Below are 27500 nucleotides of genomic sequence, written 5' to 3' on the forward strand. Positions count from 1 at the left end.
TGATTAAAAACACGAGCCAAAGGCCGCCATCAGAGACGCAGCCTGTCTAAAACCCACACAGGGTCCAGACGCATGCTGTTCCAATGAATAATGACTTCGAAAACACATTAAAAAGCCCGCAAAACACGTGCACACATGTCACATACTCACACATTGTGTGTGTACACACACACATACACACACACACACACACACACACACACACACACACACACACACACACACACACAGACACACACACACACACACACACACACGTTGCCAGTGCATGCTCGTACATAGACAGCCACAGAGAGACACACAGACACACACACACATACTGTCTGTGACTAGGGGCTGACTCCAGATCCGGCCCGGTGGTTTTGATCTCATTGGCTGAACACAAGGATCCTTTTGTGGAAGAACAAATATCCAAGGCCTTCCAAAAGAACATCAAACGACCCAACAAATATCCCCCCAAATATGGAGGTTTCTTACACTCAAGCGTACACATAGACACTAACAGACGCACACACACACAAACACACACATGCACACACAACACACACACGGTAGACAGAAGGTCTGTTAATTAACTGCCTTTGGCTCTTTAGCCTCATAGAATGTTTTCAGCCCTTCCAAAATAAACATGCACAAAAACAAAATTTTTAACCTTCACTTATCCCAGGAAAGAGCACTGAGCACCTGTATCTACTCCAGTGACACACAGTTACACACATTAACCTCAGTCTAGAAGACAATGTTCCGCTGCCTCCAACTCACTCACTCACTCACTCACTCACTCACTCACAGCTCTCTTTCTCACTCACTCACTCACTCACTCACAACTCTCTCTCACTCACTCACTCACTCACTCACTCACTCACACCTCTCTCTCACTCACTCGCACCTCTCTCTCACTCACTCACTCACTCACTCACTCACAACTCTCTCTCACTCACTCACTCACTCACACCTCTCTCACTCACTCACTCCCAACTCTCTCTCACTCACTCACACCTCTCTCTCACTCACTCACTCACTCACTCACTCACAACTGTCTCTCACTCATTCACTCACTCACTCACACCTCTCTCTCACTCACTCACTCACTCACTCACAACTGTCTCTCACTCATTCACTCACTCACACCTCTCTCACTCACTCACTCCCAACTCTCTCTCACTCACTCACACCTCTCTCTCACTCACTCACTCACTCACTCACTCACAACTGTCTCTCACTCATTCACTCACTCACTCACACCTCTCTCTCACTCACTCACTCACTCACTCACAACTGTCTCTCACTCATTCACTCACTCACTCACATTCTCTCCCTACCTTGTGTCGTGTTCTTAATGGATTGTTGTATGGCAGTGGTCCGCCAACTTTTTTGGCTTCAGTACCCCTCTCTCCCTGATTTCTGAATCCATGTGCCCCCTTTACCCAACTATAACATTGTGCTTGGAAATGTGCAAGAAAAAACTATAGATACAATAGAGTAGTGCAGGGATGACGTATTTTTTGGAGTCGGAAGGTGGAAGTCCCGTACTTCCTGGATCTTACGGGTAAAAGTCAATGGGGTTTTATAATGGGGATTTCACGTAAATGCATAAAATAAGGGTTGTGGTTAACAAAAGTTTATGGGAGTGGTAATTTGGGTTCAGCAGGATAATCTTCACGAATGTGAATCACTTTCATGGCTTTTGAAGCGTTTTCTAAAAATCGTGTAAAAAAACATTTACTTTTCACAAGTCATAAAAGTGATTCATGTTTGTGAAGATTATCCTGCTGAACCCAAATTACTGCTCCCATAAACTTTTGTTAACCACAGACCTTATGCATTTAAGTGAAATCCTAAAACCCCATTGACTTTTCCCCGTAAGATCCAGGAAGTCCGGGACTTCCGCCTTCTGACTACAAAAATACGTCATCCCTGGGGTACTCTATGGATGAATGATAACCCACCTTTTGAAGAATAGTTTCTGAAATGATCTAACTAATACCGTAAACATAATAATAAACTACAGTAATAACCTCTGGAACACCCTGGCGGAACATAGGCTAAACCCCTGCTTTTAACCCATATTCTTATGTATTTATTCATACTGTGTATATATCTTTTTATCTTCAAGTATGTGTAACCTAAATAGGAAGAAACATAATCTTGAGGAATGTTTGGAGTTTCTGAAGGACACTGACCATTTGTTGCTGTAGTATGGAGATCTGTTATCAATGAGAATCATGTCAACTATATTTCTCCTCTTTCATACTTTTGATATGTCTCTCTCTCTCTCACAGATGTTTAGGTGGCCATATCTAAATTATCTTGGCATTCTGCTTTGCCTCTCCATCAAAAGCTATAAAATGTTCAGGACTCATAATCTTCTCACATTTCTCTTTTTCTCCAGTTTGTTAATTCCAGAGACAAATCTGACCTTTTCAGAGTAATCATCCCTTTGGCTCCATTAGAACTTCGCCCTGGGCCCAATCACCTCCGCACACACACACTCACTTCCAGACATCTACGTGCACACACACACACACACACACACACACACACACACACACACACACACACACACACACACACACACACACACACACACACACACACACACACACACACACACACACACACACACACACACACTTCCAGACCCCTACACACACACAGCAGCAAAATGGCCCACACCCTGCCAGAGGTTAATCACAGAGAGAAAGTAGATATATCTAGGGAGGCGGTAATCATTGTGTCCCCCCTGGATACTCTCACCTTCTCATCAGCGCCCGGAAAAAACCCAGTACTTCCTAAACGGCTGACGAAAAGTGGAGGAATTTCCCATAGACAGACATATATTTTCTTTCTAGCATTTCATAGTGCTTTGGCAGTGACTACGACTCAAGACCTGTTCTGAATTACACAAGAATTACAAAAAAAAAGAGTTCTGCGACAGTGGCGACTGTTCATTCTCACATTATAAAAATCAGCTTGTAGGGCTTATATGTGAGTGTGCAGACATAGTGTAGTGTGTGCGTTGGCAGGTGTTAGAGGCTATTGTATTGTAGGCTATATTGTGAAGGAGAGGGCTGAATCGCTGCAACGCAACCATCTGGCAACAAAAAACCTATGGGGTTCCAGTTGATGGCCTTTATTAGAGCCACAATGAAGGCATGAAAAGGAAACCTAGATGTCTGTGTTGCTGTGATTTTCAATGTTCTCCTTGCAAAGGCTGGTCAGGTGAAGAGGAAGGAGGGGGAGAGAGAGAGAGAGAGGCTGTTCAGGTGAAGAGGAGTGAGGGGAGAGAGAGAGAGAGGCTGTTCAGGTGAAGAGGAGGGAGGGGAGAGAGAGAGAGAGAGAGAGAGAGAGAGGCTGGTCAGGTGAAGAGGAAGGAGTGGAGGAGAGAGAGAGAGAGAGGCTGTTCAGATGAAGAGGAGGGAGGGGAAGAGAGAGAGAGAGAGAGGCTGTTCAGGTGAAGAGAAGGGAGTGGAGGAGAGAGAGAGAGAGAGAGGCTGTTCAGATGAAGAGGAGGGAGGGGAAGAGAGAGAGGCTGTTTAGGTGAACAGGAGGGAGGGGAGGAGAGAGAGAGAGAGAGGCTGTTCAGGTGAACAGGAGGGAGGGGAAGAGAGAGAGGCTGTTTAGGTGAACAGGAGGGAGGGGAGGAGAGAGAGGCTGTTCAGGTGAACAGGAGGGAGGGGAGGTGAGAGGCTGTCCAGGTGAACAGGAGGGAGGGGAGGAGAGAGAGGCTGTTCAGGTGAACAGGAGGGAGGGGAAGAGAGAGAGAGGCTGTTCAGGTGAACAGGAGGGAGGAGAGGAGTGAGAGGCTGTTCAGGTGAACAGGAGGGAGGAGAGGAGTGAGAGGCTGTTCAGGTGAACAGGAGGGAGGGGAAGAGAGAGAGAGGCTGTTCAGGTGAACAGGAGGGAGGGGAGGAGAGAGAGGCTGTTCAGGTGAACAGGAGGGAGGGGAAGAGAGAGAGAGGCTGTTCAGGTTAACAGGAGGGAGGGGAGGAGAGAGAGGCTGTTCAGGTGAACAGGAGGGAGGGGAAGAGAGAGAGGCTGTTCAGGTGAACAGGAGGGAGGGGAAGAGAGAGAGGCTGTTCAGGTGAACAGGAGGGAGGGGAAGAGAGAGAGAGGCTGTTCAGGTGAACAGGAGGGAGGGGAGGAGAGAGAGGCTGTTCAGGTGAACAGGAGGGAGGGGAGGTGAGAGAGGCTGTTCAGGTGAACAGGAGGGAGGGGAAGAGAGAGAGAGGCTGTTCAGGTGAACAGGAGGGAGGGGAGGAGAGAGAGGCTGTTCAGGTGAACAGGAGGGAGGGGACGAGAGAGAGGCTGTTCAGGTGAACAGGAGGGAGGGGAGGAGAGAGAGGCTGTTCAGGTGAACAGGAGGGAGGGGAAGAGAGAGAGAGGCTGTTCAGGTGAACAGGAGGGAGTAGGGATGGGTACCGAACTCGGTACTTTTACAGGCACCGACCGAAAGTGGGCGGTACTACCGAGTATCAGTTCACATGACATGAAACGGTACCTCATTTCGGTACTTTTTTTTTTTTCTATTATAATTTAAAAATGTCGGTACTTGAACGCATCTCAGTGATACAAAGACAGCGAGCGAGATAGAAATTCCGACGCAAACTTGAAGGCAACACACACGAGGGTGGGTTACGTCATCACGTCACTGCCAAAACAAGCTGAAGAGAAGAAGATGGCCTCTCGCTTGCGGTCCACTTCACAAAGATAGACTCAGAAAACGCTCGCTGTAACATTTGCGATGCGAAGTGCAAAGCTGGCCAGGGGAACACCTCTAACTTGAGGAAACACTTGGTCAAGCATAAAATCTTTTTAAATGCGGAAGACTGTAAAGTGTTCGATAGCCTGAGGGTGGACGCTGCATCCACCAGCAGCAAAGCACCTACAGCCAGCAGCTCCTCTGCTTCGTTAGCTGAAACGGACAACGACGACGACGAAACTTCAAGTGTCACAAGTGAGGCGTCGACTTCTTCAACATCAGGTAACGTCATTTAATTAGCTAACGTTAAATACACGTTAACGTGTATTTAACGTTAACGTAACGTTAGCTGGATAGTTGTAGCTTATAGCTTAGCATGTTTAGTAGCGTAACTAGCGTTGCTAACGTTATTATTATCCTCAGTTCGTGTCACCGTGAGACGTTCAACGTTACACTCTTGCTTTCTTTGCTAGGCCACCGTGTGAGAGTCGCACAGGAGACACCCTTCACCCTGGCGAAGAAAGCAGCTTTACCCCGGCAGAAAGTAAATGAGTGCCACAGGGCAGTGACTGCCTTCATTGTAAAAGGCATGTTGCCCTTCGCAACGGTGGAGTCTCCATGGTTCAGGTAAATTATTTATTTATGTATAAATGGGTGATATGTGTGTGTGTGTGTGATATTCATAGAGTAAGCTAAGTTACTAACAATAGTTATTTTTATTGTCTATATATAGGGAGATGACAGGGACCCTGAACCCAAAATACTCCCCTCCCTCCAGAGACCTTCTCACAAACACACTTATCCCAGCTTGGTATCGTGTTGAGAAGAAGAATGTGAAGGAGGAACTCAGGGCAGTTGACCATATTGCAGTGACCGCTGATGGATGGAGCAGTGTGGCACAAGACCATTACCTGCGACAAGTAAACTCTTGGTTTGGGAGGGAAGAGGGAGGGAGGGAGGGGTTTTATTTTGTTGGGTGCTGCTGCTAAAAAAAAAAAATCTAAATAAAGAACAATGTTGAAATTGAGAAGTTTGGACTTATTTGTTTTACAACTGTACATTTTTGTTGTTGCAAAAAAAAAAAAAAAAAATTATTTTTTATTTTTATTTTTTTTACTCAAAAAAGTATCGAAAAAGGTACCGTTTTTGGTACCGTACCGAATTCCAGGTACCGGTACCGTACCGGTATCGATTCAAATGTGAACGGTACCCAACCCTAGGAGGGAGGGGAGGAGAGAGAGGCTGTTCAGGTGAACAGGAGGGAGGGGAGGTGAGAGAGGCTGTTCAGGTGAACAGGAGGGAAGGGAAGAGAGAGAGGCTGTTCAGGTGAACAGGAGGGAGGGGAGGTGAGAGAGGCTGTTCAGGTGAAGAGGACGGAGGGGAAGAGAGAGAGAGGCTGTTCAGGTGAACAGGAGGGAGGGGAGGAGAGAGAGAGGCTGTTTAGGTGAACAGGAGGGAAGGGAAGAGAGAGAGGCTGTTCAGGTGAACAGGAGGGAGGGGAGGTGAGAGGCTGTTCAGGTGAACAGGAGGGAGGGGAGGTGAGAGGCTGTTCAGGTGAACAGGAGGGAGGGGAAGAGAGAGAGAGGCTGTTCAGGTGAACAGGAGGGAGGGGAGGAGAGAGAGGCTGTTTAGGTGAACAGGAAGGAGGGGAAGAGAGAGAGGCTGTTTAGGTGAACAGGAGGGAGGGGAGGTGAGAGAGGCTGTTCAGGTGAACAGGAGGGAGGGGAGGTGAGAGAGGCTGTTTAGGTGAACAGGAGGGAGGGGAAGAGAGAGAGGCTGTTCAGGTGAACAGGAGGGAGGGGAGGAGAGAGAGGCTGTTTAGGTGAACAGGAGGGAGGGGAGGTGAGAGAGGCTGTTTAGGTGAACAGGAGGGAGGGGAGGTGAGAGAGGCTGTTTAGGTGAACAGGAGGGAGGGGAGGAGAGGCTGTTCAGGTGAAGAGGAGGGAGGGGAAGAGAGAGAGGCTGTTCAGGTGAAGAGGAAGGAGGGGAAGAGAGAGAGGCTGTTCAGGTGAACAGGAGGGAGGGGAGGTGAGAGAGGCTGTTCAGGTGAACAGGAGGGAGAGGAGAGAGAGAGGCTGTTCAGGTGAACAGGAGGGAGAGGAGAGAGAGAGGCTGTTCAGGTGAACATGAGGGAGGGGAGGAGAGAGAGGCTGATCAGGTGAACAGGAGGGAGGGGAGGAGAGAGAGGCTGTTCAGGTGAACAGGAGGGAGGGGAGGAGAGAGAGGCTGTTCAGGTGAACAGGAGGGAGGGGAGGAGAGAGAGGCTGATCAGGTGAACAGGAGGGAGGGGAGGAGAGAGAGGCTGTTCAGGTGAACAGGAGGGAGGGGAGGAGAGAGAGGCTGATCAGGTGAACAGGAGGGAGGGGAGGAGAGAGAGGCTGATCAGGTGAACAGGAGGGAGGGGAGGAGAGAGAGGCTGATCAGGTGAAGAGGAGGGAGGGGAGGTGAGAGAGAGAGGGATGGATGGAGTTTGGCGGGGAAGAAGGCAGGACAGATTGGTCTCTGACATGCCCAGGGAAGACTAGTGACATGGGCAATATTAGCCTTCCACTCACATTAAGTCACAGATTTACAGCACGCACACACACACACACACACACACACACACACACACACACACACACACACACACACACACACAGACACACACACACAGACACACACACACACACACACACACACACACACACACACACACACACACACACACACACACACACACACACACACACACACACATCCCCTCATATTAGCAAACAGCCATCCAGTGATCAGTTAAAGCTGTCTTGCGGCTATTATTGGAGACAGCATGTTACAGATTGCAGCTGCTCTCCTGCCTTAACTCAACTTTCCCTTTTTCAACCTGTCTTTTATAACAGGAGGTAGCATAATTAATAACTGTCTTTTATAAGAGGAGGTAGAATAATTAATAACTGGTATCATTCCAATAAAGCCATTAGCAGTCACTGCATTTGTTTGTCCTCTCACTCTCTCTTCCTCTCTCACACTCTCTCTCTCTTTGCCCCCTTCTCATCTCTGATAGATGAACATGCTTGAAAAGCAGCTGTAATGCAGGATAGCTTTCAGGCAAACAACACATTGAGGCACTTCAAATTGAAAAGACATAAAAATAGGCCTGCCACGATAAAGCAGAGCAGGGCTGGAAAACAACAACAGCACAACACCAGCCCACACGTCATAGAAAGAGGTACCACGGTCGGGAGGCCTTCTGTGCCCTGCATCTCTGTATGTTTTTCAATGTCCTGTTTCCTCTGTGGCCATGTTCAGCCATCAACACCGCAACAGTGCTACTCTAGAATGTGTGACATTAAGAAAAACAAATATGTCATGTTTCCCAATCACACACCCCCAAACCACAAAATAGCACTTTCTGATATTTAGAATTTGTGTTTCTATAATATATCCAATATTCAAAAAGAGATTTAGTACTTGAACCAGCACCAGCACCTAAACCGCGATCTACGCAGGTGTCAATGTAAAACTAATCCCAAAACTACCACCATCCACCACTGCAACATATATACTGTAGATGGGAGGAAATACAAGTGTTTTTGTAAGCCTTTTCCCTGCAACAGCTGATAGCAGTATGAGTTTGTTCACCTACAGCAACAGCAGAAGGCCATTACTCTATTTAGCTCCACCCATCAAAGACAAAGCATACAAACTGTTGTAAATGTATTTGACAAAGTGATCTCCCGACCCTAGTCCCAAACGCACAAGTAAAAACAGGCACTGTTGGCTCAGTCAAAACACAGCATCTGTTTCTGTTGTGTTGAAAGTTGTTTTGCATTCATTTTGTTGACAGAGAGTATGAATACCAGGGGCTCCGCTATACAATCTGGCCATGGCAGAGGGCTGATCAATTAAGACCTCATCCATTATTCACCGCACATTAATTTCCCCAACTATGAAGCACTGGGCTGTTATGAAGTTACAATGAGACAGATAGAGAGAGATAGAAGGAGAGAGAGAAAAACAAGAGAGAGAGAGAGAGCAGCCCCTTCAACTGGATTGAGTTTAACATAAAAACCCATTATCCCTCTCTCTGTACAAAATGACAAATACAGAACATTTGTGCTATAAAGTGGGGGAAAACAACGCCATATCTATATGCTGATTCTTCAAAGTGGGAGAAGTGAGTTTGTCCATTTTCCCCTTCATTTTCTCTCCTTCTCCCAAGGACGTTCTGTCAGAAGCGCGTGTCGTATAATGGCCTCAGTGCGCTGCAGCTTTTAGGCCTAAATTGATGTCAGCGACATTGTTCTAAGTTAGCATAAAACCGTGGGAAGAGGAGGAGAGAGGGAACGCTTTGGCTGGCGAGCTGAGAGCAAATTGACAGCCGCATGCAGCATCTAACGCTTCTCAGATCCTCAAACCCCTCGCTAACCTTCCAACCATCACAGCCCAGCGTGCCGCATATACCTTTTGATCCAACCCCCGCTGCTCGCTGCAGTCTCTGAACACATGGAGGCACACGTCGTATGGATCGCTCACACCTCTCCAAAGTCAACTTTTCACGACGTATAAGATTAAAAAACAAATCCATCCAACTGACGAATTTCTGAAATCGCATAACGGCAGCTCTTCCCCCGAAACACGCAGTAACTTCAAGCCCAGTAAAACCATGCAAACTGGCGATATGAGGTGGGTGAAACATCACGTTATGCAAATCATGTAACAGCAAGTCTGCGTGGATGAAATGAGTTTGGACGGCTCGTCTCCTTGTTGCACATTTAAAAGGGAATGAAAAGCAAAGCAGAAAAGGTGCCATGCAGGCCACCATCATTGACGAGGCACCTTGGATCAGAGCAGAAAGCACATTTGTCAGAGTTCAGGGTCAGCCAAACTAAAGCACATACAGTACAACGCAACGGGCTGTAACGTACAGTACAACGCAACGGGCTGTAACGTCAAGCAGTGATGCAACAGCATCTGCTGAATTTCAGATGTCTCTGCAGATGGGAGCTTGGTTATGGACATGGGAAGCTGCTCTGCGACCACGCGTCTCAAACAGGCACAATGGAGCAATATGGAGAAACTTCCAAGAAGGGAATTACAATTTATGGGCAACCTTGGATCTTGTTTCATGCTCAGCCCGGCCGACTCTCTGAGGCTCATTACTCCACCAATCAACGTCTTGATTTGAAACGGATTTAATTGTGGATGAATTGAACCCGTTTTGTGTCCAGGGCTTCAGTAAGTCCCGTAAGAAGCAATCTGGGAACCCTAGAGTCTATTTCAGCACGTAAATAGACTCTGGGACAGCCGTACCTTTTTTTAGGCTTCCTGTACAGCGTGAATCTTCCGCCCGGGACTTCTGCCTCCGCGCAGTGCTGCTTTGAATTTTGACGTTTAGCATTCTATAAAATAGTGAAAAGAGTCCCGCACACTGCCAACTTGCAATAAAGAGGAATTGTTTATATTTTTTGCTTGAAAATGGTCGGTGACCGAAATAGACTCTGGGTTCCCAGATTGCGTACAAAGTTACAGGTTGATGTTATCGACCGCCCAACTTTTCACCGCTGCCCTCACGGGTCCAGGACGATCGATGGCAAGAGAGTGCAGGTGATGGGGTAGGGTTTAATTTGAAGCTGATCAGCAGCGGAGGGAGGGGGATAGGAGGATGCAACAGCTTGAGTCTGTTAGCACTCATCTAAAGTGTTGGGACCACAAGGCCACTCTCCAGGTTTCAGCTCAAACCAGATACATTTGTCAAACTTTGGACACAGTGTGATCTTTTCATTAAGAGAAGATCTGCGCCCTGACATTTACAACACCCGTTAAAATGAAGATGTATTACATATCTCACAAGGTGGCAAAAAAGGCATCCATCTCTCTCCGTCTCCCTCTAGGTCTCTCTCCCTCTCGCATTTAATGTTGTACAGTTAGTGGCTTATTAATTTAAAGTGTACTGCATCGGGCCTATCCTAGGTGAATATGCTAATACACAATTTTGAGGCCTGATGAAGTATTTTACGAGAAGCTGTAAAAGTATTTTTGGGAAACTCGCTGTCAGGTTCAATAACTCAAAGTGACGAAGCAAGGAGGAGAAGGATGTCTCACCCAGTGTGTTAAGAGCAAGTGGACTAATGCAGGGGAAAAAGTCAATGTAAGTGGCAGATCTGAGGCCCTGCACATCATTACATAGAAATCAGTGCCATCTTTCCCATTTACAGTGTGAAGAGTGTGATATCAAAGTCATATTTCTCACAAATGGTGCTATATGTTCTCAATTAGCTATGCCATCAGATCTAGCAGGATTAAAAAACAAAACAAAAAAGGAAATCCCCCCAAAAACAGAACACGTCATCCTTTTGAGCTTGGACTGTGAATTATGTTTATGAGTGGATTTTCCAGTCCACTTGGAGGTTTCGCTGTCTTATCATCTACTGTACCATAATTAGGTAGATGGACAGATTACTTTGAAGGTGAAAACACACCATCCACACTCCTTGGCTTACAGTATGTGCCTTTGAGAGAGAGAGAGAGAGAGAGAGAGAGAGAGAGAGAGAGAGAGGTGGGTCTATTTTATTATCAGAACAGAAATAAGTGAGCATACCACACCGCACCACAGCTCCTACAATAGCGTGCGCTGGCTTAAACTGGGTTTTAGTGCAACATTAAATCATAAGTCCTAATTTGTAGGATCCAGGGTTCCAACACATTTCACTTTCAACATTTTATGTTTTCCAGATTTACATTTATTGGTTCCATTGAAAGATTTTGGCAAGTACAGTAATAACTATGATCGAGGCTCATAGCGGTTGGGTAATACGCCTATGAACTAAGCCTGATCACTATATAACTAAAGATGCTCATTCACGACCACATTTATCAAAATGTGACAAGACAGCAGGTCTAAAACCACATAAAACATGTAATAATATGTTTATCTGGACTGCACTACAATATTCCTTTCAAAACCTTCAACACTTTTTATTTTCCAAGTAATTCAGCATTAAAGCACACACCCATAAAAAGGTGCAAACCATCGGTCCAAAGTCAATAGCGAATAGATGAAGGTTGCACACTTCTCTCCATACACAATATTTATTTTACATCACCACGTTTTGGCAGTACAGGTATGTCTTCTTCAGGGTGGGTGAAATTCATTTTCTGTAGTTCCCAGACCTGTGTTGGAACCCTGAAAGTCATGGAACAGTTTCCCCGTATTTGTACTTCCCTTATGTATATCAATAAATATGTATATCAATAAATAAATAAATACATACAGTAGACACATGATGACAGACATCTTTGACTTGAGCAGATGAGAGCCTAATAAAGGAGGAGAAAGAGTGATATGAGCTGGGTGAAAGAAGAGAAAGCAGAGAATCCCTCCTTCCATGCAGCTCAAACTCTCTCTCCATCTACCTCACGTCTGTGTCTCTCTATCTAAGCTGTGACCTCGCCCCACCTCTCTCTCTCTCAACACCACCCTACACCCCCACACACACACACAAACCGTCAGCATTTATTCCTCTATGAAAGCCTCTGATCGAAGGGTGATTTGCATGATTGCATTTTCCATACCTTGCATTAATAGTGCAGTAGGGATGAATGGCTAATGGCCTATCAGAGTTAAGTAGCCATCTCAACCCGCTATCACATTACTGCGCCCGCAATCTGCTAATGAAACAGGGTTCTGCCTCTATCTCTCTCTCTCTCCAAATAGACACCTGGTCAGGAAGGAGTGTGAGATTAAATGCAATCCCTGGATCTGTCAAAACTTTTACCAGATTAAATTCCTCAGCCAGCAAAGTCTCACATCCTCATTAAAACGTGTTGCTGGTCTTGTCACAAAAGGACTTGAAAGAAACAGGCTGGCACTATATCAGCGTGTTGGTTCAAACAGCTACTTCAGGTGCCTTTGATGGATCGCGCGCCAGACACAAAAACAGTCCAAAACAATCGGGTGTGCATAATGTGTTCGTTCAGCTGTTATTTTGCCCAAGTCTAGTCTAAATGAGCACAACTCAAATGACTTTACATCCATTCACTGATCACAGCAGGTTAGCACGCCTCCGTTTACTATTATGCTGCTCTGCTGGGTTTCTGTGATTGGAATGGAGGGAAAACTGTCAAAACCTTGCAGCTCCACCAAGGTGTGAGATTCAAAATGAACATGTGCGGAAAAAAACAAAGATTCAGTTACTCTTGAGAACAACAGACAAACTTCTAATGTTCAAACCAGTGTTTCGGCTGTCGTAGCTTTCATCAGGCTTGTGTTTCTCAGATTAACTGAAAAGTAAAGCAAGTTGTCTGTAGATGTGAGTGTGTGTGTGTGTGTGTGTGTGTGTGTGTGTGTGTGTGTGTGCGTGCGTGCGTGTATGTGTGTGTGTGTGCGTGCGTGCGTGTGCATGCAGATTCGTGTGCGTATTTGTACTGATGTACTGTATATTACTATAACTGCAGTCAAAAACCCACTTTCCAAGTGGTGGAGGAGCAGCTGTTGGTGGTCGGAGACGACACTGTCTTCTGCAACACCTTCACGGTGGAGAGTTAGGAGGAGAACACGGGGAGTGATATGAGGTGGACAACATGGAGATGTCCCGTAGCGCTCTCAGCTGCTGCGTGCCACATGGACGGGCCAACATGGCCGAGTACGTCACGCATCGCCACGCCCTGTCTCTCCTCAGCACCAAGTAGCCCGCCAGCGGGTCAGGGGGATCCATCGAGCATCTGGATAGGCCTATTTTGAGCCCAGTCTTGCCTCGTCCACCTTGGCACTGGCATAAATGTAATTAATTTCTCTTTGCATCTGAGAGGAGGGATACTGTTGTCATTCTAGGATTGATTGATTGATTGATTTTATTTTGAGTGACTCTTGATAGCTTTCTGTTCAAGCCTCCCTAACAGTGCTGAAAAGACAAAGTTATACTTGATAAGAGTTACTTCATAATGCAACATAGCTCATTAACAACATTAACACAGTAACATCCGATCACTTAAAAAGGCTTTCCGTCTTGACAATGCATTCCTTACATCCAGTACACTCAATTCCAAACAAGTTTAACTGTTCATTTCACTATTCGTGGCAATACTTAATACTGTATATTATGGTCAAATAGTGCAAATACATGATCATAATCTGCTAAGCTGCACAAGTACAACTATGTCTATGGACCAGTATGCTGTACATGCATGTGTGTGTGTGTGTGTGTGTGTGTGTGTGTGTGTGTGTGTGTGTGTGTGTGTGTGTGTGTGTGTATGTATGTGTGTGTGTGTGTGTGTGTGTGCATGTATGTGTGTGTGTGCGCGCGCGCATGTGTGTGTGTGTGTGTGTGTGCGTGCACATGCACATTTATTCGTTTCAGCAACCGCTTGAGTTGTTTTCCCATTTGGCTGAGCCGAGCGAACGAGGGACACAAAACCTCATACCACAAGGTCAAAAGATCGACGCCACACTTTTTATTCATATTTTTACTCTCTCTGGCAACCCCCCACCCCCCAGCCCACGCCACCACCTTTTTACTGCCTCCCGCTAGGCTGAATTTCCGTAATCTTCTGAATCTGCTGCCAATAGATTTCCCCCCAGAGTTCATGCTCTTATTGAAGATTCAGAGGATGAAAAAGGAGATACCCTGTACCCCAGTGCCGATACACACAAATGCACTGTTTCTCTTCCACACTGAAATTCACGCGCAAAGCTTACACACAGACACACACACATGCACACACGCACACAAACACAGTTTCTCTTCCACACTGAAATACACAAGCACAACTCGCGCACGCACGCACGCACGCACGCACACACACACACACACACACACACACACACACACACACACACACACACACACACACACACACAGTTTCTCTTCCACACTGAAATACACACACCCAAAGCTTACACACACACACCCGCACGCACACAAACACAGTTTCTCTTCCACACTGAAATACACAAGCACAACTCACTTGCGCACGCACGCACACACACACACACACACACACACACACACACACACACACACACACACACACACACAGTTTCTCTTCCACACTGAAATACACACACAAAGCTTACACGCACACACACGCACGCACACAAACACAGTTTCTCTCCCACACTGAAATACACAGGCACAACTCACGCACACGCACGCACACACGCACACACACACGCACACACACACACACACACACAGTTTCTCTTCCACACTGAAATACACACACAACATTCACACTTACACATACGGAAACACACACACACATTTGCTGTATACACTGGCTAAAGCTCTAGAGACCTCCTTTAATGGTCTTTGGCTTCTAAGGGGTCTGACAGGACCTCGGAGCGGAGGAGTTTAAATAGTGATCGCTCTGACGAAAGGAGGGAGCCAGAGGAGGATGGAGGGGTGGAGAAAGGGGGTGAGGGAGGGAATGAATTGGGGAGGGCAGTCGAGAGGAGGGGAGAGGAGAAGAGGGTAGAGGAGATGAGTGAGAGAGGAGAGGAGAGGGAAGGAGGGAAGAGGAGATGAGTGAGAGGAGGGAGAGAGGAAGGCAGAGAGAAGGGAGAAAGGAGGGCAGAGGAGACGAGTGAGAGAGGAGAGCAGAGGAGGAGAGGAGGGAGAGGAGGGAGGAGGGCAGAGGAGAGGAGGGAGAAAGGAGAGGAGAGGAGGGAGAGGAGGGAGAGAGGAGAGGAGGGAGAGAGGAGAGGAGGGAGAGGAGGGCAGAGGAGAAGAGTGAGAGGAGGGAGAGGAGGGCAGAGGAGAGGAGGGAGAGAGGAGAGGAGAGGAGCGAGAGAGGAGAGGAGGGAGGGGGGCAGAGGAGAGGAGGGAGAGAGGAGAGGAGGGCAGAGGAGAAGAGTGAGAGGAGGGAGAGGAGGGCAGAGGAGAGGAGGGAGAGGAGAGGAAAGGAGAGGAGGGAGAGGAGAGGAGAGGAGGGAGAGGAGAGGAGGGAGAGAGGAGGGCAGAGGAGAAGAGGGCGAGGAGGGAGAGAGGAGAGGAGAGGAGGGCAGAGGAGAAGAGTGAGAGGAGGGAGAGGAGGGCAGAGGAGAGGAGGGAGAGGAGAGGAAAGGAGAGGAGGGAGAGGAGAGGAGAGGAGGGAGAGGAGAGGAGGGAGAGAGGAGAGAGGAGAGAGGAGGGAGAGGAGAGGAGGGAGAGAGGAGAGGAGGGAGAGGAGGGAGAGAGGAGAGGAGAGGAGAGGAGAGAGGAGGGAGAGAGGAGGGCAGAGGAGAAGAGTGAGAGGAGGGAGAGAGGAGAGGAAAGGCAAGATGGATGAAGGAAAGGAAGGAGGTGGAATGGTGTGAGGGAAGAACATTGGGAAAAGAACATGTAAGCAGGGGGGACAGAGCAGGGGGGAGGGAGCCTGAGAATGTATAAGCCTGAGCAAATAGTTATTACCAGTGTGTGAAGGGTGGTGGTGTGAGCTGAAGAGACTGGGACCTGGAAAGCACTGCTATCACTGGAGATAGGGGACTGCTTCATAGCCCCGCAATCTGACAAAGGCTTAGTAGGTAATGGAAGAGGAGGACCATCCGACAGCAGGAGAAAAAGCATAGGCACTTTAACACGCTATAAGAGCCAAGTGTCAGATAAGACCAAACCTCCTCAGGGCTGGCAACATCAATGTTTCAACCTCAGTGGTGTTTATCGCTCATAATTTGTCAACAGTGAACTTAAATATCACAGAACCTACGACTGCAACCATCAACTGTACAATTATACTCTAGTGTAGCCCATATGAAGTGTTTATCCAGCAGCTCGCCTCATCATAGGGCTGAAAGACACTGAGAAAAAAATAAAATTATTATTTGACAATCTTTTTTTACTATTATTTGATTATTTGACAGAATATTGTAGTTGTGACTCACATTATTTTTTTCTTTTGGATACATTGTTTAATGAAAAGTTTTGCCATCATCAACAACAACAACGACAACAACCTGTATAGGACGAATCAGCGTGACATCACTTGCCACCCAGAAATGCGGAACCCCATGGCAGTTATTAGTATGAGTTGTGCTCCTCAGTACTGCACATTATAGCATTTCATTGCGACTTTTCACGGGCTGTTCTCACTATTACCATTGTACAATACATGCTGATCACTTGGGCCTTGGCTGCCATTCTGAGTATAAAAGCGTTTGCCCCAGCGCGAGGTCCGCATGTGACTCACGGAGCTCCGCCTCGCGGAGCCTTGCTCGAGTATAATGAGCCCTTAACACTTTCAGTGCCACGGCCCTTGGGCAAAAGGTTGCTTGCTGTGCCACATAGGCCGCAATGCATTTTAAAACAGTCATATAATTTTTTTAATAATTACTATGTAAACACTGAACACGCACAAATAACGATGAGACTCTCTTCTATCACCTGCAAAAAAAAGTTTATTGATCCCATTTTCCGTTCTTTAGTTATGAGCCGGAGAAGATAGCTTGATTGAACGAAAAATATACCTTTTTTTCTACGAGCTGAGATAATGAGCCTTTTGTGAAATTAAACATTTCAAGCACATCTCTGACTCTGAAGCTAATTTTCTGATGTCTGGGTCTGTCTGGGTGAAGTGTATGCTGCTCTGCTGCTCTCCGTGCTCCCCCCCCCCCCCCCCCCCTCAACTGCACACGCCTCCTGGGTGTGTCTTATGTGTCTGGTGGCTCTCAGTCTCTGCTGAGTTTGCTGCGCACACACAGTGAATGGTGCGCGACATTCAGCTTTTTGGTTCCGCGTGTGTTTGTCACGGGCTGGCATGCTTCCAGTTCGGAATAATAATGCTGATTATGTGAATGTGCTGTTGCAGCGTACATGGAAGTGCTCAGTTGTGACAGCGGATGCTGCTGCTGGGGGCACAGCTGGCGTTGTGCTCGTTTATGGAGGCACGTCGATGCATACGGACGGATGCGATGCGATTTCCTCATTTTCCACAGTGACTATTTCTGTGTGTTTGGCTCCTTTTTCTCTGATCAGGAGAGTGCTGTCGCCACCTAATGGGTTTGTAAAATAGGTTATCGACCTCCAATAGCTACAATATTGTTAGAGGCGACGTAAGAAGCTTAGATCGACACCCCCCCGTCAAAAAAACAATTTGGAGTTATGACGCCATTTGGCGTCGCTGGCACTGTACGGTAAATTTCTAATGACGCCATATGGCGTCGCTGGCACTGAACGTGTTAACTGACCAGTTTGAGCTCCCCCCTGTGGTGAGAAGCAATAGAAAAGATACATTTCTGCTAGGGTTTCCCACAAAAAGGTTTGACTCTCTGTCAACCTAAACATGAAACCTGGGCGCCTGAACCTGAAGAAATCAACTGTATCAATATTAGATCAATATTAACTTTAGTCTAAATGGACTATTTAGTTACTCATCAGAAAGCAGTCTACATGGTACTGAAGTTCAGTGATGTGTTTGGCCTGGATGGATGCATAGATGCGGTGTCTGTCCACCACCGCATCTATGCAAAGAAACCTCAGACATGACAAGCACTCGAAAACACAAGAGAAAGACATAGATTATGAGCTCGGATAAATGCATACACACATGTGCGTGCACACGAACGCCCACACATGAATGCATGGAGGCATGCAAGCACATCACACACACACACACACACACACACACAGTTTTCACTCTCCGCATTGGTCATCTACACAATGAAGAGAATTCTCAGAACACTGAGGGGAATTCTAAGTATCAAATGAGTTGGGACTGAAATAAATTAGAAAGTTGAAGCAGAAGTTCCAGAGTTCCAGGGGGCGTCTGGAGAATGTTTATGCATCGCTCCGTTCCAGCTGAACATTAAATCGGGAGGTTCAGGAGTTGGCCGTATGATCAAAACAGACACGCCATATGCCATGGCCTGAGCAGGTTAGGTTGGAGAGAGGACAGAGATATTTAAAGTGTGTAGGAGAGAGTGCGTGCGTGTGTGTGCGTGTGTGTGTTTGTGTGTGTGCGTGTGTGTGCGCGCACGCGCGCGCGTGTGTGTGTAGCTAATGTCAGGATTTCATAGGCTACACACACGCGCAAACACATGCATATACATACAAACACACAGAAGCTGAATGACGCGTTTATCCCAAGGAGCTCATAATACAAACCAGGTGAGCAACAATAGCCGCTAATAAGTCCAATTAACTTCCTTATTCAAGTCCCATCAGAGCGCTCCACTTAAAATACCAATTTGAAATAGTAAATCAGCCACGGAGCATCAACTTTCCCAACGCCTCTCCCTGGAGAATAACATGCACACAAATATCCAAACAGCCGTGCATCCCCCTGCATCCCCTCAGCCTGCTGCAATACACATTTCCTTTCTTCTTCTTTAATAGAAAATGGCCTCCCTCTTTTCTTTTCTTTTCTCTCTCTCTCAAAACCCTGGGTCATTTTCTTAATCTAGGCCTGCCTGAACATTTGCATAAAAAGGCTGGCTTTTGAGCCTCCCCTAACAGAACACGGCTCTAAGCTTTTGAGCCTCCCCTAACAGGGCCCTAATACGCAATTACTCTCCTCAATAGTGGTGGCTAATTGCGATGGCGTGAGGCAAACAGGTAGGTGAGCAGCGCGGGGTGGCTGAGGTGCTAGTCGCCCACATGGGGCTCAATGGAAAGCAGTCAAGTCATTTAGGCTGGCTTCATTAAAGCCTGCTCCATGGGCCCCGGGGCCCGGCCTCATGCTCTCTGCTTTGCTCTCTGGGGGCCAGCGCGTGGGCGTGCAGTGGGTAAGAAGAAGCCGACCACACAGACGACTGCCACTCCGAGGGAATGGAGGAACGCTGTGGAGACGGAAGAGGGAAGGAAGGCGGCAGGCAGCGAGGGAGGGAGGAAGGGTCCATATCAATAAAGCAGCCAGTTAGACAAACAGGAACAAAGCAATATGACAGAAAGTGCTGGGGGGCTGGGCACAAGGGCATTAGGACACGTGTTTGTTTGATGATAAAGAAATGAGGCATAAAAGGACAAGCATATAAAAGAATAATGTCGAATATGGCTTTTGTTTTATTCATCTGACCCAGTCTTTGCAAAAGCCACAGAGAACAGAGAAAGACAGAGAAAATTACAGCGTTGGTCTTCAAGCTGAGGCCAAATGCCAGGTCTCCAGCAGGTCTCTTTACCATTTAGATTATACTGGCCACTTCCTGTCTTTACCATTTAGATTATACTGGCCACTTCCTGTCTTTACCATTTAGATTATACTGGCCACTTCCTGTCTTTACCATTTACATTATACTGGCCACTTCCTGTCTTTACCATTTACATTATACTGGCCACTTCCTGTCTTTACCATTTAGATTATACTGGCCACTTCCTGTCTTTACCATTTAGATTATACTGGCCACTTCCTGTCTTTACCATTTACATTATACTGGCCACTTCCTGAGCCCTCAGTAAGAAGAACCATAATAAGCCACAAATCCTGCTGTGCACCACCTGGCTGCAAAACCAAACCATAAGCTGAATATAAATATGCACGTCATGACAGCTCATCAAAAGTGAAGCCAAAACATCTCACTCGCCACCTTGTGGTTGGCTGCAGTATAGATCTTAGCGGACAGGACATGAGCCAAACAAAAAAATCAAAAGGACACGTCTGTAAGATTGATTATTAACTAAGATGGTTTTGATCATTTTAGGTAGTTCTTATCAGGCTGATGTATGTACAGTATGTTCATGTTCAAGAGCTCATTTTTCTGATACGTTTGTTTTTAAATAATTATTTGACGATATAAAAAGGGCTGATTGACAGCTGTGACAGCCACTCACAGACCTTGGTCAGACGGCGGCACGGCTGAGGGGGCTGAGCCCGACTCTACTGCGCAGACTATGATTGCAAATGACGTCACACAAGCAAGATGGCAGCTTGTGGAAACAAGATATTTTGGCTTCATTTTTGCATAGGAAGCGAGAACACGTCGTCCATATTTATATTTATATACATGCCCCAATGAACAAAAGATGCAACATATAGTACACAGAAATGCATAATCCTGAAACCATTCAGTAGCACAAAACAGCTCTACCTACTCAAACAGAAAACGAGTAATGTGAACATTGTGATCACTGAACACTTCTTACCCATGCATAGCTTTGTGAGACTCAATCCTAATAGCTTGTTTTCACTCCACACACCATTTTGCGCTCACTTAAACAGAGACGACACTTCATATCTGCTGTAAAACGGACATGGAGAAGAGCTATGACATCTCGTGAAAGCAAAGAATTCACAGTTCTGAAAGTAATGTCTTCAGGGAGGGAACACGCATCGCTGATGGCGGTGCGCTTCCACAGAGGAAGCATCACAGTCCTCAATCCGGTGCTTTGGTTCCTGGCCAGCAGAGTACTTCATGAGAAGGTTTCTGTGTGATTACATTACCTATTTGCTGGGCTGTCAAAATTGGCCCAAAATCATATTAGAATATTCCCTCTAACATATTCGTTAGAATATATTGAAATACTTTTTTTTTCTTCTTTTTTTGCGTGCGTGCATGCATGCGTGGCAAGGCAAACCAATACAACCAGAGAGCTTATATAACTACTTGGTAGATTTATTTGAACATAAACATTTTTATTACTTCAACATAAACATTGTTTTTTCCCCCATATTTATTCGGTCAGTACTCAGTACTAATACAGTATAGTAGCCTACACTTTTGTAATGTTTTTAAATAACCAGGAAAACAATGTTTGTTTTTATGTTGCCCTCTTGGCCAGGTTTTTTACCTGGTTAATAATAATAATAATAATAATAATAATAATAATAATAATAATAACACTAATAATAATAATACATTCTAATATTAATTTTCACATTTGAATATTCTTTTAATTTTTACATTCGAATATATGTTCGAATATAGAATATTCTTTGACAGCCTTAGCGGACACACAGAATTGGACTGACTCAAATCACTTTTATACATGACCCATGGATCCTGCTGCAGGCTGAACACACTCAGCCCACTGTAAGGGCCTCTTTCTGGGGCAAGAGAGCTAGAGAGGCTCCCTGAGGAGAGATGGACACAGAGCCTCACGGCCATATGTAACAGTGAGCACCCATACATACATAGATGCACACTAAAGTTTGCCTATAAGGGCTGCACAGACAGCCATGCACTAACTCACACTGACTTTTTGAAACAGCCTGCCCTGTTCATGTGCAGGCCTGACCAAGCTCAAATTAATGTTGGAATAATTATCACAATAAATGACAGTAATGGCAACATTGCTGGTACAAGGGGGAAAAGGTCTAGGAGAAGAGGCCAGAATGTATTTTCTCTCTCTGACTCAGTGAAATTAATTCTAAGTGTGTGGATTAATTATAAGTGTGTGTGTGTGTGTGTGTGTGTGTGTGTGTGGGGGGGGGGGGGGGTCAAATTAGAATACACAAATTGTGGCAGTGAGAGAAAAATTCCATTCAGTAAAACTTTGTTACTGTCTCTTCTCTTAATGTCTGGACTGGTAATTCTGATTAAAATAATCATCAATCACGCAGACTAGCAGTACAGAGGGGAAACTTGAAAATTAACTTTTCTTTCTGAAATGTTGTTGTCATGGGTCAACAATTTAGCCATTTTTATGGATTTTTGCTGAATTTCAATGTCAAGACTTATGACTCATTTGTGAGATAGCAGCGCTCCAAGGCCCATCCCTCATGTCATTCCACAGCTAAAGAAACACAGGGTTACCAATATAATGATTACATTTGGGCAGCCCACAATGTAAATTAACTGCCGCCCGAATATATTTTAGTTTTAGATTTATTTTGAGTGTGGTGATACTCTCCGCTGGCATTCAAGCCAGCCGTTTCTCATCAGCGCAACTTATAAAACACAAAGATTTATGCTGTCAAGCACTGAAAGCCTGTTGGTGAACTAGAACAACCCGTGAAGCAGTGCGTGGTTTTGGTCGGACAGTTGGTGCTCCTGCAAGTCTCGCTCTGCCTGTGCAAACTGAACTGAGAAAGAAGTTGGAAATGCAGCGCCTACACATTATGTTGAATAGGATATACCCTGTAGTAAATAGCTGTGTGGTTTATCTTCTGCACAAAACTGCTGATAATAGGATGCAAGTATAATAGACAGCTAATGTTGCAGTAGCAAGCAACCAAGACAATGCTACCCCCATTGGTCATAGAGAAAAGTATTTGGTAGGAGAAGGAGAGCCAGCACACAAAAATGTCCTTTCGTCAGGTTTATTCCAGCTTTTCACCAGGTACAACACACGGACGTTTCAGCCTAACGGCCTTCTTCAGCGCTGAAGAAGGCCGTTAGGCTGAAACGTCCGTGTGTTGTACCTGGTGAAAAGCTGGAATAAACCTGACGAAAGGACATTTTTGTGTGCTGGCTCTCCTTCTCCTACCAAGTATTCTCCTGTGCCGTGCACCGAAACTTTAGAAACACCGGTGAGTGTGCTCGCTGTTGGCTTATGCCAATTTGTTTGAACATAGAGAAAAGTATGACAGTAGTTAATGCTATGATACTGTGTCTAAATGAAATATCTATAAAAAATATAGCTGACATACATACATACATACATACATACATACAATATATACATATACAATATATACATACATATATACATACATACAGTATATACAGTACACACACACAACTGAAACTTCAAGTCTATCATTATTTGAAGAACAAGAAAGGAATAATTTCCCACGCATCATCATGAACTAAGTAATTTAAAAGTTAAAATAAAAGGAGTATGATTTTTACTGCACCAGACCACAAAATGACCATGACAAAATTGCAGTTTAATAGGGTTGTTGATCAATACCAATGACTCCACAAATCTGCCCACAACCCCCAGAAACCCCAAACCCTCAAGTTCCAATTACAGGCAGCTGTAATCTGGCCAGAGACCTGTTGATGGCGCTGCAATTCCTTGATCACCGGAAAGGGTTGATAAAAGTCATAGATTACTTAATGCCCTGTTAAGCTCAACTGCCTTTTAACTGTCAACAGCGACAGTACGTCGTGAATCAAATCTTATGACTTCCCCACATGGGAGCACTCCAATCAAACTAAAGCCTCCGGGGAAGCAGGGTGGCGTGGGTTCAAACCCCTGTGCACTGCACTGTCAAAAGGGACGAGTCAAGAGAGATCAACAAAATATCAGAGTATTGCTCAAGTGCAGGGAATAAATGCAGTGAACAAAAACAAAAGCACTTAATCATACCATAAGAAGCAACAAATGATGTTAAAGCACTTATGCCGGGAACCCACACACATAATCGCATATAGATGTATTTTAGTCTTGATCTGACTTTAAACAGTCAGACTCGTCAGAGGATATGCAGAGGGGGAGCAGGATGCTGCCGGCCTTGGCTCGGTGCCTGAATACAACAGCAGCTATCATGCTGCTGTAGCCTATAAGCTCCAGCTGCTTGCCTTCATCATGTCTCTGCTGCTGTAGCCTATAAGCTCCAGCTGCTTGCCTTCATCATGTATCTGCTGCTGTGGTCTATCAGCTCCAGCCGCTTGCCTTCATCATGTACAGTATCTGCTGCTGTGGTCTATAAGCTCCAGCTGCTTGCCTTCATCATGTCTCTGCTGCTGTAGCCTATAAGCTCCAGCTGCTTGCCTTCATCATGTATCTGCTGCTGTGGTCTATAAGCTCCAGCTGTTTGCCTTCATCATGTATCTGCTGCTGTGGTCTATAAGCTCCAGCTCCTTTCCTTCATCATGTCTCTGCTGCTGTGGTCTATAAGCTCCAGCTGCTTGCCTTCATCATGTATCTGCTGCTGTGGTCTATAAGCTCCAGCTGTTTGCCTTCATCATGTATCTGCTGCTGTAGCCTATAAGCTCCAGCTACTTGCCTTCATCATGTATCTGCTGCTGTAGCCTATAAGCTCCAGCTGCTTGCCTTCATCATGTATCTGCTGCTGTGGTCTATAAGCTCCAGCTGCTTTCCTTCATCATGTCTCTGCTGCTGTAGTCTATAAGCTCCAGCTGCTTGCCTTCATCATGTCTCTGCTGCTGTAGTCTATAAGCTCCAGCTGCTTGCCTTCATCATGTCTCTGCTGCTGTGGTCTATAAGCTCCAGCTGCTTTCCTTCATCATGTATCTGCTGCTGTGGTCTATAAGCTCCAGCTGCTTGCCTTCATCATGTCTCTGCTGCTGTAGTCTATAAGCTCCAGCTGCTTGCCTTCATCATGTCTCTGCTGCTGTGGCCTATAAGCTCCAGCTGCTTGCCTTCATCATGTCTCTGCTGCTGTGGCCTATAAGCTCCAGCTGCTTGCCTTCATCATGTCTCTGCTGCTGTAGTCTATAAGCTCCAGCTGCTTGCCTTGATCATGTATCTGCTGCTGTGGTCTATAAGCTCCAGCTGCTTGCCTTCATCATGTATCTGCTGCTGTGGTCTATAAGCTCCAGCTGCTTGCCTTCATCATGTCTCTGCTGCTGTGGTCTATAAGCTCCAGCTGCTTGCCTTCATCATGTATCTGCTGCTGTGGTCTATAAGCTCCAGCTGCTTGCCTTCATCATGTATCTGCTGCTGTGGTCTATAAGCTCCAGCTGCTTGCCTTCATCGTGTCTCTGCTGCTGTGGCCTATAAGCTCCAGCTGCTTGCCTTCATCATGTATCTGCTGCTGTGGCCTATAAGCTCCAGCTGCTTGCCTTCATCATGTCTCTGCTGCTGTGGCCTATAAGCTCCAGCTGCGCCGTGCCACAAATGTTCCTCCATCGCCAATACTTACAAGGTGCTGGAGTCTGATGCCGCCATTACTCAAAATTAATATCCATGGCAGCATGTTTATCATAGCACACTTTCACACCCACCCTGCCAGAAACAATCACCTCAGAGAGTGTGTGTGTAATGGAGAGACAGAGTGTAAGAGAGAGAGAGATAAAGAGAGTAAGAGAGAGATAAAGAGAGTGAGATATAGGGGAAGAAACACAGAGAGACAACTGAGAGAGAGATGGAGTGTGAAAAAGAAAGAGACAGAAGAAAGAGAGGGAAGGGGAAAGAGTAAGAGCCTGGGAAAAGGAGAGGGAGATGAAAGAGAGAACAGAGAGAGAGGGAGAGAGAGGAAGGGAAAATCTGCTACATGATACATGTGCATCTGCCGTACCTAATCACTCCGCCTCCATCACACCTCATTGGCTTTTCCCGCGCCTTTTCTTCCCATCACGTCTGACAACGCAGCAACACGAGCAGCAACACGAGCTCTCCTGGTGTCTTCACTCTGCTAAGCAGCACTCTAATCTCTGCTGACAGCCAATCTGCTCCCACATGCCAGGCCTGGACCAATGAAAAAGGGGCCTGGCCTTTTTAATTGACAGATCATGCGAGTACAGTGAGTGTAGGGCCTGGCTTTGACTGCTGCACTGCCAGCAGAGTACCAGTGAGTGTAGGGCCTGGCTTTGACTGCTGCACTGCCAGCAGAGTACCAGTGAGTGTAGGGCCTGGCTTTGACCGCTGCACTGCCAGCAGAGTACAGTGAGTGTAGGGCCTGGCTTTGACCGCTGCACTGCCAGCAGAGTACCAGTGAGTGTGGGGCCTGGCTTTGACTGCTGCACTGCCAGCAGAGTACAGTGAGTGTAGGGCCTGGCTTTGACTGCTGCACTGCCAGCAGAGTACAGTGAGTGTAGGGCCTGGCTTTGACTGCTGCACTGCCAGCAGAGTACAGTGAGTGTAGGGCCTGGCTTTGACCGCTGCACTGCCAGCAGAGTACCAGTGAGTGTAGGGCCTGGCTTTGACTGCTGCACTGCCAGCAGAGTACAGTGAGTGTAGAAGGGTGAAGTTCTTGGTTGTGGTCGTGCAGCTCAGATATCGGAGGCCGTGCTGCTGCTGCACGTGCTGTGTGACGAGAGAGGAATCGGGAAGAGAAGTGACAAGGACAGGGCCCCAGAAGGCCCCTCTGCACCTTCCCCTCAAATCTGCAGAGACGGCTGGGGGATAAACTAGACAAGGACAAATGCCTGTCTGTCCCTGGTTCGGGCGCCGCTGACATTTTCCATGGCATTTAGAAAACCCCCAACTGAACCAAAACAAAAAAGAGGGAGCCTAAAATAGTGACTGGAGGAAACCTGGAGTATGTGAGGTACTGAGTTCTGGTTATAGACACCTAAAATGACCTCTTCTCTGAGCAAATTTCTCAATTTGTCTCCTGCTTTCATGAACAGAGATGAACCTATGGTTGCCCCTAGTCAGTACAAGCATTTGTAAACTGCAGAGAAGGGTTTTTTTTTTTTTCGGTTAAAATCTTTCATTTCTTGTAGGAACTCATTTAAGTCAAAAGGGCATCAGGGCTAAAGTTGGAAAAAAGAAAAAATTCCTCTCAATCCCACAGGCCGCATTCCAGGTCACCTACGCTACAACCAAGGCAAGCCAGAGCCACCAATGGCTGTGCGACACGTCATCGATCAGACTGATGTATCACATAATCATTTGGCTTTGGGGTTAAACACTTCTGCAGGCTGTGATCTCTGCCAGCTGGCTGCCACTGTGTTCCAGTGTGAGATTCACTCCTCATATAATAAGCCTCCAAAAATCCAAAACGCCCAGTTTTAGAGGAAGGCGCGTTTGTGGGAGAATGTCTCTCCAATTATTCCCTGCGTTATTAAAACGCTCCTGGAAGTCAGAGGGGGCCGCCGGTCATCCCTCATCCAGTTTGATTTCTATGAGAGAGGACCCCAAAAATGTAGAACAGCCAATTTGGGCGGTGATTTGTGACGCTCATAAGTGATGGAGATATGTAGAGAATGTTGGCCTGAAGAAAGGAGCAAGGGAGAAGGATGAATATTGATTTCCCCCATTTTAAATGAAGCTGTTGGAGAGAGAGAGAGAGAGAGAGAGAGAGAGAGAGAGAGAGAGCAGCCAGGGGGTTTGGG

At 46.4% G+C, this 27500-nt stretch overlaps 1 protein-coding gene and 1 long non-coding RNA gene across 2 annotated transcripts in view; one reads left to right on the top strand and one right to left on the bottom strand.

Moving 5' to 3' along the window:
- The window catches only part of fbxl17 (F-box and leucine-rich repeat protein 17), a 344795-nt gene that overhangs the window by 178594 nt on the left and 138701 nt on the right, over positions 1 to 27500 (bottom strand). The gene's annotated exons all lie outside the window — the stretch shown is intronic.
- Positions 4732 to 5611, top strand: LOC310784028. Its single transcript, XR_014553117.1, has 3 exons — positions 4732 to 4984; positions 5176 to 5329; positions 5436 to 5611. It is a non-coding gene; the product is annotated as an uncharacterized lncRNA (long non-coding RNA).

The sequence above is a fragment of the Poromitra crassiceps genome, assembly GCF_964638095.1.
Source record: "Poromitra crassiceps genome assembly, chromosome: 10".
NCBI lineage: Eukaryota > Metazoa > Chordata > Actinopteri > Beryciformes > Melamphaidae > Poromitra > Poromitra crassiceps.